The 13,092-nt window shown below is 39.4% G+C and overlaps 1 protein-coding gene and 1 long non-coding RNA gene across 46 annotated transcripts in view; one reads left to right on the top strand and one right to left on the bottom strand.

Annotated features, from left to right (window-relative positions):
- Positions 1-13,092, top strand: part of SCMH1 (Scm polycomb group protein homolog 1) — a 218,422-nt gene that overhangs the window by 140,746 nt on the left and 64,584 nt on the right. The window lies entirely within an intron of this gene.
- Positions 7,846-13,092, bottom strand: part of LOC135966241 (uncharacterized) — a 31,273-nt gene continuing 26,026 nt past the window's right edge. The window contains exon 3 of the long non-coding RNA XR_010579413.2: positions 7,846-7,926. This is a non-coding gene — a long non-coding RNA (uncharacterized lncRNA). The remainder of the gene's footprint in view (positions 7,927-13,092) is intronic.

The raw sequence follows: 13,092 nt of genomic DNA on the forward strand, positions 1-13,092 counted from the left end.
TGCAGTGGCTCACGCCTTTAATCCCAGCACTTTGGGAGGCTGAGGCGGGTGGATCACCTGAGGTCAGGAGCTTGAGACCAGCCTGACCAACATGGTGAAACCCCGTTTCCACTAAAAATACAAAAAATGAGCCAGGCATGGTGGCGGGCGCCTGTAATCCCAGCTACCCGCTTGAACCCGGGAGGTAGAGGTTGCAGTGAGCCAAGATTGCGCCATTGCACTCTAACCTGGGCAACCAGAGTGAAACTCTCTCTCAAATAAATAAGTAAATAAATAAATAAATAAATAGGGATCTAGTTTCATTATTCTACACATGGATATCCAGTTTTCCCAGAACCATTTATCAAAGAGGGTATTCTTTCTCTAATGTATATTCTTGGCACCTTTGTTAAAAGTCTTTTGGCTATAATATTGTGGATTTATTTCTGGGTTTATTCTGTTCCGTTGTTCTATGTGTCCATCTTTATACCACTACCATAGCCGTAGAAGATATTTTGAAGTCAGATAATGTGATGCCTCCAGCTTTGTTCTTTTTGCTCAAAATTGCTTTGACTATTTAGGCTCTTTTTTGGTCTCATACAAATTATAGGACTTTTTCCTATTTCTGCGAAAAATGTCATTGGCATTTTGACAGGTATTTCGTTGAATCTGTAGATTGCTTTGGGTAGTATGATCGTTTTAACCATATTAGTTCTTCTAATCCATGAACATGAGATGTCTTTCTGTTTTGTTCATGTCCTGTTTCATTTCTTTTTTTTTTTTTAACTTTTATTTTAGAGTCAGGGAGTACATTTGCAGGTTTGTTATAGAGATATATTGTGTGATCCTGAGATTGAACACGTCACCCAGGTAGTGACCATAGTACTCAATAGGTAGTTTTTCAATTCTTGCCCCGCTACTTCCCTCTCCCCTCTTGTATTCCCCAGTGTCTATTGTTCCTACCTTTATGTCCATATGTAACCATGTTTAGCTTACACTTATAAGTGAAAACGTGCAGTATTTTTCTGTTTCTTTCCTGAGTATTTGTAGTTTTCCTCGTAAAGGGCTTTCACCTCCTTGGTTCATTTTATTCCTAGGTATTTTAATTTTTCAGTAGCTATTGTAAATGGGATTGCTTTCTTGATTTCTTTTTCAACTATTTCATTATTGGTATATAGAAATGCGACTGATTTTTGTATGTTGATTTTGTATCCTACAACTTTAATGAATTTGTTTATCAGATCTAAGAGGTTTTTGTTTGCATCTTTAGGTTTTGTTTTGTTTTGTTTTGTTTTTTAAGATGAAGTCTCACTCCATCACCCAGATTGGAGTGGAATGGCATAATTATAGCTCACTGCAGCCTCAAACTCCTGGGATCATGTGATCCTCCCATCTCAGACCTCAGACTACAGATTACAGAGATTTGAAACTTAGGATTTTCTTTGTGCTAATGTATGATGAGTTTTGTGAATGTTTCATGTTCACTAATATCAGAGTGTAGTATCCTGTATATCCATAAGATCAATGTAACATGATTATTTTGCTTAGATATTCTAAACCCTTACTTATCTTTTGTCCACTTGACCTGTCTTATTCTGGGAGTGGTGTCTTAAAGTATTGTATTAGTCATATGTTTCTTTTTCTCCTTGCATCTCTTATACTTTCTACTGTAAGTGATACAATTGTCTTAGTACAGAAGCATTTATAACTAAACATGGCAAAGGTATCATGATTAGGTAGAAGAATATCCTTATTCTAAACAGATGCGTGTTGAAGGAATAGCAGGCCCCAAAAATGAAGCACGGAGAAATTTTTCAAAGTAACATAACAATTTAGTTTCTGAAACAGAACAGTTTACTGTGTTCTGGGCCACTGTTATTTGTATTTTCCCACGGTTCATTGGAATATGAATGCTAGGGATTTGTTTTGTTCCTTCCTTCCCTGAGTTCTTCTCATCTTTTGGATTGGGATCTTCCAGAATGCTAGCTTTACATGTTAGTTTGCCTGAGACCCCAGCTGCCTCTCAAATACATTTGACTTTATTTAATTTGTTTTTAGTGATACAAATTATCAAAATACCAAAGACAACTGTCATATGTTTTCATGGAAACAGCTATAAGCTTTCATTCCTTGTGTCTTATTCCTTAAGAAAGTATTTGTGATTACCTTCCCTGTTTCTGGACGAAATTTAGGCTGATTTTACACACTGACTTTACACATTGTCCTGTTTTTTAGAGGCTGGAGAACCTGCCCTTTAACACCTATGCCATACCTGCTTCCTCTGCACTACCACCAATTTGATATGTTTTAACAAACTCCTATGTGCCTGGTATAACTTAGGGTGCTAGGATATATGCTATGTAACTTTGAGCATAGGCTCCCTTTAGGATATTAACATAAACAAGGGAATGGTATCAGCAAAATGTAAGTCAAAATCAAATCCTAGGGACCTTCAGCTGGTCATCAAAAACTAAATACTGGAGAGTAGAATCAGAGAGCAAGCCAAGTTCATGAAGCAGACATTAGCAAGGCCTAGAGCCCAAGAATCAGTCTGAGATGAGAACCACCAAGGGCTAGTGACAAATTTCAGGGAGCATATAAAGCATATGGAGGAAGTCCAGATGATGTTTCCCAGACATTGCCTTGCTAGTATAGGTCCAGTGAGCCTGCTATTACAGGTTTGAACCATGTGGCAATATTCCTAACACTGAATAAACATGTTCTGGTTAAATTTTATAGCTAGTTGGAGAGATAAGGCTTGCTATACTGAAAATAGAGTTTTTGTGTGGACATCTTTGGAATGGCCATTCTTCCTGCTAAACACAGTAAAACTTCTAAAAATAACTCATCTGTTGTCACTATTTCTGTTTCTGTCTTCCATTCTATTATTTTCTCAGCTTTCTTGAGTTATTCTTCAACCCCCACTGTTCCAGTGAAGCTGCTCTTAGTAAGAACACATTTGACTTTCCTGTTGACAGAAATTTTCTGCCTTCATCTTGCTCAGCCTCTCGGTAACTTTTCAGTACAACTGATCACTATTTCCTTCTTAAAACATCACCACCTCTTGGCTTCTAGAACATGACAGTTTCTACATTTTCAATTCTTAACTCTGTCTCCTCTGGCTGGCGTTCTCCACTTCTCAGCCTCTAGTTGTTGGAGTGCTCCAGGGCTGAGTCCCAGGCCTTCTCCTATTCTACTGTACACAGAGTTTCTCTAAGTCTGGTGCTATGTCTTTATATACTGTCTACATACTAATGACTACCAGGATTATATCTCTATCCTTGAACTTTCTGTGGAACTCTGGACTCATTTATTTGACTACCTGTCATCTCTAGATATCTAAAGGTCATTTAGAACATAAGATAGCTAAAATAGATTTTTGATTCCTAAACTGCCTCCTCCAAAACCTATAGTTCTTGTCATTTTCCCTGTCATAGTAATGACCAAAACCTAAAATTCACCCTGAATTGCACTTTCCCTCCCTCTCTTTCATCTAGGTTTGCAGTGCCATCAGCTCTGCTTATAAAATGTGCCTTGTATTCATCTACTTCTTTGTACCCTCATGGCTATCATCACTTTAATCTCAGCCCACCATCATCTCTTGGATGGACTTCTACAGTTAGCTTTTTAACTGATGTCTCTGCTTCCATTCTTACCTCTCTATTATCCATTCTTCATCCACAGAGTATCTAGGCTGATATTTTTCAATAGTAATTAGAGCATTTCTTTACCATGACACAGAAGGCCCTGCATGATCTGACCGCATCTACTTTTCTGATTCTATCTTTTACCATTATTTCCTTTATTTACCCAGATGCAATCTCTCTGGCTTTCTGTTTCTTAAACAAGTCAAGTTCATTATTTCCTTAAGACCTTTATACCTGCTATTTCCTCTGCCTGGAGTACTCTGCCCTAAATCCTCACGTGCCTGATTCCTGCTTATCAAGCCAGCCCCAGCCCAGCAGAAACTTTTATTTCCACTGAAAATTAATATTGAACTGTAGTGTATGCAGTAGGACCTACCACATAATATATGCTCAGTACAGAATGATTGTTGGATGAATGAGTAAACAAATGAGTGAATGAATGAATCTTGAATTAGTAAGAGAAAAGCTGTATGTTATGATGGAAAGAGCAAAGACTTTGGAGTAAGACATCCTAGATGTATATTCCAGCCCTGCCTCTTTACTATGTGACTGTGGCCAACTTACTCAAATTCCCATTTCCTCATCTGTTAAATAGAGATAATACATGCTTCATAGGCATGACTTAAACCATTCCCTTAGCTGCCAATATAAACTGCTTTTTATGCAACCTAGTACATTTTAGTGGCAGTGATGATTATCCATACTGCCGTTGCATGTAGTATGACACTTCTTTCATAGAAGGTGCCCAGTAAATGTCAGTTCCTTTTAAGCAAAATTAACTCCATCACTGGGGACACCTATGTGCAAACTATCTTCTCCCTTCATTCTTGGTCTTAACAGTTGATATCTTCCTTTTCGTGGCCTTATTGGTCACTGTATGGCCAAGGCAATAAGGATTAGATAAATACATAAATGCACAAATCAGAAGAAATTTGTCAGGGGTGGGAGACCAGTTCTACACATCTTTCTGTGCTACTATCTGCCTTAGATGTGCTTCTGCCTTTACAATGGACCTCACCATTACCTTTTCCATCTATAGGGCTGTAGGATCCACTTTGTGTATCGCGGCAGTGTTTGTGTGTTAGAGCTAAAAAATTCCTTAAATATCATGTGGACTCTTCTCAAGCTGGCTATAGCATTTCTTTCTAACCCCACTTGCTTCTCCTTATGGACTGAAACCACACAGCACTATCCACAAGTCCTCATATAACCATACTTTTTGCAACTCCATGCCTCTCTCCATGCTGCCTCCTCTGTCTAAAGTACCATTACCTACCCTCTATCCTTGTCCTCTTCCTAATGAAAAGCCTATTTATTCTTCAAAGATTAGTTAAAATGCCACTTACTCTGGAATCTTCCCTGATAAGTCCCACTTGCCTATCTCCCTTATCCCTTCTCCTTCCCTTGCGGAGTTAGTCGTTCCCTCCTCTGGGTTCTGGGTTCTTATAACCTCCTCTGGGTTCTTATATGCACATTTGGGCACTATGCCCAATGAATCTTTTTAAAGGGTTTTTGTTTTGACATAATTTCAGCTTTACAGAAAAGTTGCAACAGTAATATAAAGAATTCCCTGGCCCGGCATGGTGGCTCACCACCTATAATCCCAGCACTTTGGGAGGCCACGGCAGGCAGATCACTTGAGCTCAGGAGTTCAGAACCAGCCTGAGAAACATGGTGAAACCCATCTCTACAAAAAATGCAAAAATTAGCTGGGCATGGTGGCATGCACCTGTAGTCCCAGCTACTTGGGAGGCTGAGGTAGGAGGCAGAGGTTGCAGTGAGCTGAGATTGTGCCACTCTACTCCAGCCTGGGCAACAGAGCCAGACCCTGTCTCCAAAAAAAAAAAACAAAAAAACAACAAAACACACACACACACACAATTTGCATTTTTTAAACATAATATCCCTTTACTACTAAAGACTTTAGTATTTCTTATTTTTCTTTGTGGTGGTGGTGGTGGTGGTGTTGTGACAGAATTTCACTCTTGTTGCCCAGGCTGGGGTGCAGTGGCATGATCTCAGCTCACTGCATCCTCCTCCACTTCCTGGGTTCAAGCGATTCTCCTGTCTCAGCCTCCTGAGTAGCTGGGATTACAGAAGCCTGCCACCACACCCAGCTAATTTTTGTATTTTTAGTAGAGATGGAGTTTCGCCATGTTGGTCAGGCTGGTCTCAAACTCCTGACCTCAGGTAATCCACCCACCTCAGCCTCCTTAAGTGCTGGGATTACAGATGTGAGCCACCATAGCCAGCCGACTTTAGTATGTATTTCTAAAAACCAGGGCCTTCTCTTACAGGCATAGTACTATTTTCAAAATCAGAAAATTGGGCCAGGTGCAGTGGCTCACGCCTGTAATCCTAGCACTTCTAGAGGCCGAGGCAGGAGGATCACTTGAGCCCAGGAGTTCAAAACCAGCCTGGAAAATATAGTGAGACCCCATGTTAAAAAATAATAATTTTAAAAATCGAAAGAGTAATATTTATATAATATGAAAACCTATTCTGTATACCTTACACAGTTATTAAAACCAGAAAATTAATATTGATATTTTACCAGGGGCTAATCTATGAAACTTACTTGTATTTTGCCAATTGACCCAATAATATCTTTTAGGAAAAGAAAATTCTGCATCACAAGTTGCATTTAATCATCATATCTCTTTAGTCTCCTTTAGTCTGAAATCATTCTTCTGTTTTTCCTTATGTTTGATAACTTTAATATATCTTTATAAATATTTGTCCAGTTATAGATTAGCTCTCAATCTGGGTTTGTCTGATGTTATGTTATTATTTGATTCAGGTGGTACAGGTTATGACGTTCTTCTCAAAGCATCATATTGGAGGTACATGATACCTACTTGTCTCATTACTGCAGATAGTAACCTTAATTACTTGGTTCAGGCTGTGTGTGTCAGGTGTCTTCACTGTAGTGTTACTATTTTTTTCTTTGTCATTAATTATCTTGTGGAGAACTTTGAAACTATAAATGTCCTGTTTCTCATCAAACTCTGACCCAGTAGTTTCACCATTCTTTGATGAGGCTTGCCTGCATCAGTTATTGACAAATTATTTCCTAATGTCCTCATTCCTTACATGTTCATTAGTTGGAATTCTACTGTAAGCAAGAGATTTCTCTTCTTCCCTGTTTATTCACTCAGTTACATGAGTATGGACTCATGGATTCTTATTTTATTAAGTGAGTTATAATTTGTTTCTGTCATTATTTTTCTGCTCAAATTGTCCAAGATTTGGATAGTAGAAGCTTCTTAAAATTGGCTTCTGCATCCTTTTGACATAGCCTCATTGCTCTTTGAGTATCCCATTACTTTCTGACCAGGGTGTTCTAGGCTTATCTTGTACCTTTCCTACCCCAGTCCATACCCACTGAATCATGATTGATTTTACAAATATCTACCCCCAACCTTCTCAAGATTGTATTCCTCTAGGGCAAGAATCATGTTGAGGTTTTTTTCACTTTAGACACTTGGCAAACCTTGATGCTTAGCATTTATTTAATCTTAAATTGATGTAGTCAGATTAATTAACACATAAATTGCCACTTCCTGGGCTCCTGCCAATCCAGAAAGGTTTATTCCTTCCACCTAGGCTATTTGCTAGAGTGTGTACAATGAAGACTCCAAAGACTAGAATCATGCCTGGCTCTGCCACTTTTACTTCTCTCAGTCTCACTTTCCTCATTTGTCAAAGGACGTGATAAATGTCACCCTTCACAAGATTGTCCTGAAAGTCAAATGAAACCACAGATGTACAAGAATTTTGTCTAAAGTATTTTTATTGATTAAGGGTCTAATCCTGTCAACCTCAGTAGCATCGAAATGTGTTGGACAATATTCCTATCCTTCATCTTTCTCTTAAGTAAGGCAGTCATTAACTTAATTATTTACATTTGGAAAAATAAGAAAAGATTGTGTTTAAATAACAAACTCAGGGTCACATCATAAGAGTCTGAATTAAAATTAGATCCCTGGTCTCCTGACATCACCCCAGTTTTTTTTTCCAACTAGGATAATTAGATTAGATTGTGGCAGGGCAGGGCTTCCTGATAAAAAGAACGTCCAAATCCTGGAGTCCCTCAGGATAGCTTAAGAAAATCCATTTATTAAAGCAGCTTTTAAATTAGCATGAAGTCTAATCTCAGTGCTAGCTACTCACACATGACATTTGTAAGCTGATTTTTTAGAACTGTTCAGTATAATTGGTTGGTTTCTTCTGTCCAGATCTTTCAAGCCAGAGAGGGCAACCTCTTCGCCAGTTGGCACTGTGGAGTTTTATGTCTAGCCTTAAGGAAAAAGAGAAGAAAAACTATTTTCTGACTGTTAAACGACTCAAGTAAAGCATTGTTCTGTTCTTCTCTTATATCTGACTGGGTAAGAATTTAGTGCCTTGTCGTGTGATGGCAGGAATTCCAAAGTGAATCACTTATCTCCCTACCCAGCTTAGATCTGTGGTAGGTTACTAGAGAAATATGGGCAGTCTTGGGGTTTATAATAATCAACTTAAAGTAAAACCATTCAGCATCTTAGGCTTGGGTGTGGAATAGGTAAAGAGTTGAATTTCTAAAAAATACAAAAAACTAGCTGGGTGAGGTGGCGGGCGCCTGTAGTCCCAGCTACTTGGGAGGCTGAGGCAGGAGAATGGCGTTAACCCTGGAGGCAGAGCTTGCAGTGAGCTGAGATCCGACCACTGCACTCCAGCCTGGGCGACAGAGCGAGACTCCGTCTCAAAAAAAAAAAAAAGAGTTGACTTTAACGAGGGTTGGGGTTTTTTCTAGGCAAGTGTGTTGGAAAAAGAGAAGGACAAGGAAGTGATTATAATTGTAGGTCAGTGGTTCTCAAACCTTCTAGTCTCAGGAAGCTTTTATGTCTTTAAAGACTTCAAAGAGCTTTTATTTATGTGGGATATATATATATATATATGTATATATTTATCTCACCATATTGGAAAATAAAACTTAGAGTCAGGCATAGTGGTTCATACCTGTAATTGTAGCACTTTGGGAGACCAAGTTGGGAGAATCACTTGAAGCCAAGAGTTTAAGACCACCCTGGGCAACATAGCAAGACCCCATCTCTCCAAAAAAACTGAAAATCAGCCAAGAATGGTGGGGGATGCTTGTAGTCCAACTATTTGGGAAGCTGATGCAGGAGGATCACTTGAGCCCAGGAAGTCAAGATTTCACCGAGCTATGATCATGCTACTGCACTCTAGCCTAGGCAACAGAACAAGACCCCCAACTCAAAAATAAAAACAAAAATTTAGAACTTTTTAGAGCAGGAATATACAAGCATTCATTCCATGGAAACAAGGCAAATATCCATTGTCAGATAAATGGATTAAGAAAATGTGGCATATATATACAATGGAATGTTACTTAGCCTTATTAAAGAAAGAAATCCTATCATTTGTGACAACATGGATGAACCTGGAAAATAAGCCAGTCAAAAAAAAAAAACACTGCATGATTCCACTTAACATGAGCTATCTAAAATGGTCAAATTCATAGAAGCAGAGAATAGAATGGTGGTTGCCGTGAGTGGAGGCAGGGTGGATAGGAAGTTGTTAATGGATATAAAGTTTCAGTTTTGCAAGGTGAGTAATTTCTAGAGATCTGCTGTACAACATAGTGCCTATAGTTAACAATATGATATTGTCCATGTAAATTGTTGTCAAGAGAGCAGATGTCCCGTGAAGTATTCTTACCCCACACACACCAAAAAAAAAAAAAAAAACCACAGTGGAACGCTTTGCATATGTCCAAACTCGTCAAATTGTATACATTAAATATATGCCTGTTTAGGTACCAACAAAGTGTGCAGGCTGGGTGAGGTGGCTCATGCCTGTAATCCTCACACTTTGGGAGACCAAGGTGGGAGGATCACTTGAGGCCAGGAGTTTGAGACCAGCCTTAACAACATAGTGAGACCCTGTAAATTAGCCTGGCATGGTGGCATGCAACTGTAGTCCCAGCTACTCGGGATGCTGAGTCAGGAGGTTCATTTGAGCCCAGGAGGTTCACTTGAGCCAGGAGGTTGAGGCTGCAATGAGCTGTGATCACACCACTACACTCTAGCCCGGATGACAGAGCAAGACCCTGTCTCAAAGTATGCAAAAAACTTTTTTGTAAAAAAAAAAAAAAAAAGTAGTAATGAATAAGTATATTTCAAGTAATAAATATATATACAAGTGTACATCCCATTATTTGTTAGAGTGATGCCATTACATGTAGCTTCTGGAAAACTCCACTATAAGAGAATGAATGTGGAAAAGGCAAACAATGTTCTATTATCATTAGGTGTATAGTTTTGACCTTACAGACCCTGAGAAGGACTTTGAGGACCCCCAGGAGTACCCAGAACACACTCTGAGAGCAGGTTACTATATAACATTTTAAAAATCTTTTGTTTTTTTTTGAGACAGAGTCCTGCTCTGTCACCCAGGCTGGAGTGCAGTGGCACGACCTCGGCTCACTGCAACTTCCACCTCCCAGTTTCAAGCAATTCTCTTGTCTCAGCCTCCCAAGTAGCTAGGACTACAAGCACTTGCCACCACACCCGGCTAATTTTTGTATTTTTAGTAGAGATGGGGTTTCACTATATTGGTCAGGCTGGTCTCGAACTCCTGGCCTCAGGAGATAGACCCACCTCGGCCTCCCAAAGTGCTCAGATTACAGATGTGAGCCACCACGCCCAGCCATTAAAAATCTATTTTATCAACAGTGAACATATGGGTCATTCCAAGTTTCCAGTTACTACAAATAACATTGCTATGAGCATTCTTTTACACATACTGTGGTGTACATGTGCAAGAATTTCTTTGGAGTTTACACCTAAGATTGGAATTACTAAGTCATAGGGTGTATACATCTTCAGATTTATTAGATAATGTGTGAGAGTCTTTCTGAACTCAAACACTTGGACATCACATATTACCTAATACTATTCAGATTTTGCCAATTATTCTAATTTCAAAGTAATTTTTTTTTAACTTCAGACTCCAATACAGATTATATGTTGCATTAGTTGTGTTATTTTAGTCTTCTGAATCTGGAAAGTTCCTCTTTTTTATTTTTCATGATACTGACACTTTCGAAGCACAACAGGCCAGTTGTTATATTAAATGTGCCTGAATTTTGGTTTGTCTGATTCAGGATTATTGATTTTTGACAGAGGTATGACATAACTAATATGGTATTCTCAGCTGGGCATGGTGGCTTATGCCTGTAATCTTAGCACTTTGGGAGACCGAGGCAGGAGGAGGATTGCTTGAATCCAGGAATTTAAGACCAGCCTGGGCAACAAAGCGAGACCCCCATCTCTGGGGAAAAAAAAAAAAAATTTAATTAGCTAGGCATAGTGGCACACAGTCGTAGTGCCTGCTGCTTGGGAGGCTGAGGCAGGAGCATTGCTTGAGCCCAAGAGTTCAGAAGTTGCAGTGAGCTATGTTCTTGCCAGTACACTCTAGCCTGGGCAACACTGCAAGACCTTGTCTCCAAAAAAAAAGTTTTTAATTAAAAAGCTATGCTATTCTTGGTATATCACATCAGGAGGTACATGTCAGTATGTCCCATTTTGGGTAATGTTACCTTTGATCATTTAGTTGAAATGCTGCCTTTCCACCTTTCTTCAAACACTTTTTTCACTTGACTTCGAGGATCTCATACTCTTTTTTTCTTCTGGATTTATGAGCCACCTTTTAGTCTCCTTTACTGAATCATCCTCTTCTCTACAACTTCTGAATGGTAAGACATCTCAAGAACAACTTTTTTCTTGACTATGTCCTCAAACTCCAGGAGCTCTCATCTAGCCTGATGGCTTTACATACCAGTTATATACTGATAATTCTCTGTTTGTCTTCAGTCCCAGCTTCTCCCTTGAATTCCAGGCTCATATATACAGCTGCCTAATTAACATCTCCATATTTGATATCTGATATGTTTTGGCTTTGTGTTCGCACCCAAATCTCATCTCAAATTGTAATCCCCACATGTCGAGAGAGACCTGGTGGTGGAGGGGGGATCATGGTGGGCAGGAGGCAGGACTAGATTGCACTTCAACCCAGATGGACAGAGCAGCATATGGAGGCTCGCATCATGAATTTTTGCTCCAGAACAACTGCAATAATAAATCAGAAACCTGTGAGAGGACCCACAGATGCACTGAAGGAAACGGATTGCTCCTGCAGGACCTGGGAGACAACCCAAATACTGTGCTGGTATCCATGGCTGACGGACCCTCAGATGGTTCTCATTACTGGACTGTGCAGACAATGCCCAGTACCAGCCCAGAGCCCGGTAGACTTGCTGGGTGACTAGATCTAGAAGAGAGACAATAATCACTACAGCTTGGCTCTCAGGAAGCCACATACATAGGAAAAGGGGGGTATTACTACATACAAGGGAACACCCCATGGGACAAAATAATCTGAACAACAGTCTTTAGCCCTAGACCTTCCCTCTAACAGCCTACCCAAATGAGAAGGAACCAGAAAACCAACTCTGGTAATTTGACAAAACAAGGTTCTTTAACACCCCCAAAAAATCACACTAGCTCACCAGCAATGGACCCAAACCAAGAAGAAATCCCTGATTTACCTGAAAAAGAATCCGGGAGGTTAGTTATTAAGATAATCAGGGAGGCACCAGAGAAAGGCAAAGCCCAATACAAGGAAATCCAAAAAATGATACAAAAAGTGAAGGGATAAATATTCAAGGAAATAGATAAAGAAAAAACAATCAAAACTTGGGTAAGCAATGGACACACTTATAGAAATGCAAAATGCTCTGGGAAGTCTCAGCAATAGAATTGAACAAGTAGAAGAAAGAAATTTAGAGCTCAAAGACAAGGTCTTCGAATTCACCCGGTCCAACAAAGAGAAAAAAGAAAATATGAACAAGGCCTCCAAGAAGTCTAGGATTATGTTAAATGACCAAACCTAAGAATAATTGGAGTTCCTGGGGAAGAAGAGAAATCTAAAATTTTGGAAAACATATTTGGGGGAATAATCAAGGAAAACTTTTCCAGCCTTGCTAGAGACTTAGGCAGCCAAGTACAAGAAGCACAAAGAACACCTTGGAAATTCATCGCAAAACGATCATCACCTACGCACATTGTCATCATGTTATCTACAGTTAGGATGAAGGAAAGAATCTTAAAAGCTGTGAAACAAAAGCACCAGGTAACCTATAAAGGAGAACCTATCAGATTAACAGCAGATTTCTCAGCAGAAACCCTACAAGTTGGAAGGGATTGGGGCCCTATCTTCAGCCTCCTCAAACAAAACAATTATCAGCCAAGAACTGTGTATCCAGTGAAACTAAGCTTCATATATGAAGGAAAGATGCAGTCTTTTTCAGACAAACAAATGCTGAGAGAATTTGCCACTACCAAGCCACCACTACAAGAATGCTAAAAGGAGCTCTAAATCTTGAAACAAATCCTGGAAACAC

The sequence above is a fragment of the Macaca fascicularis genome, chromosome 1, assembly GCF_037993035.2.
Source record: "Macaca fascicularis isolate 582-1 chromosome 1, T2T-MFA8v1.1".
Taxonomy (NCBI): domain Eukaryota; kingdom Metazoa; phylum Chordata; class Mammalia; order Primates; family Cercopithecidae; genus Macaca; species Macaca fascicularis.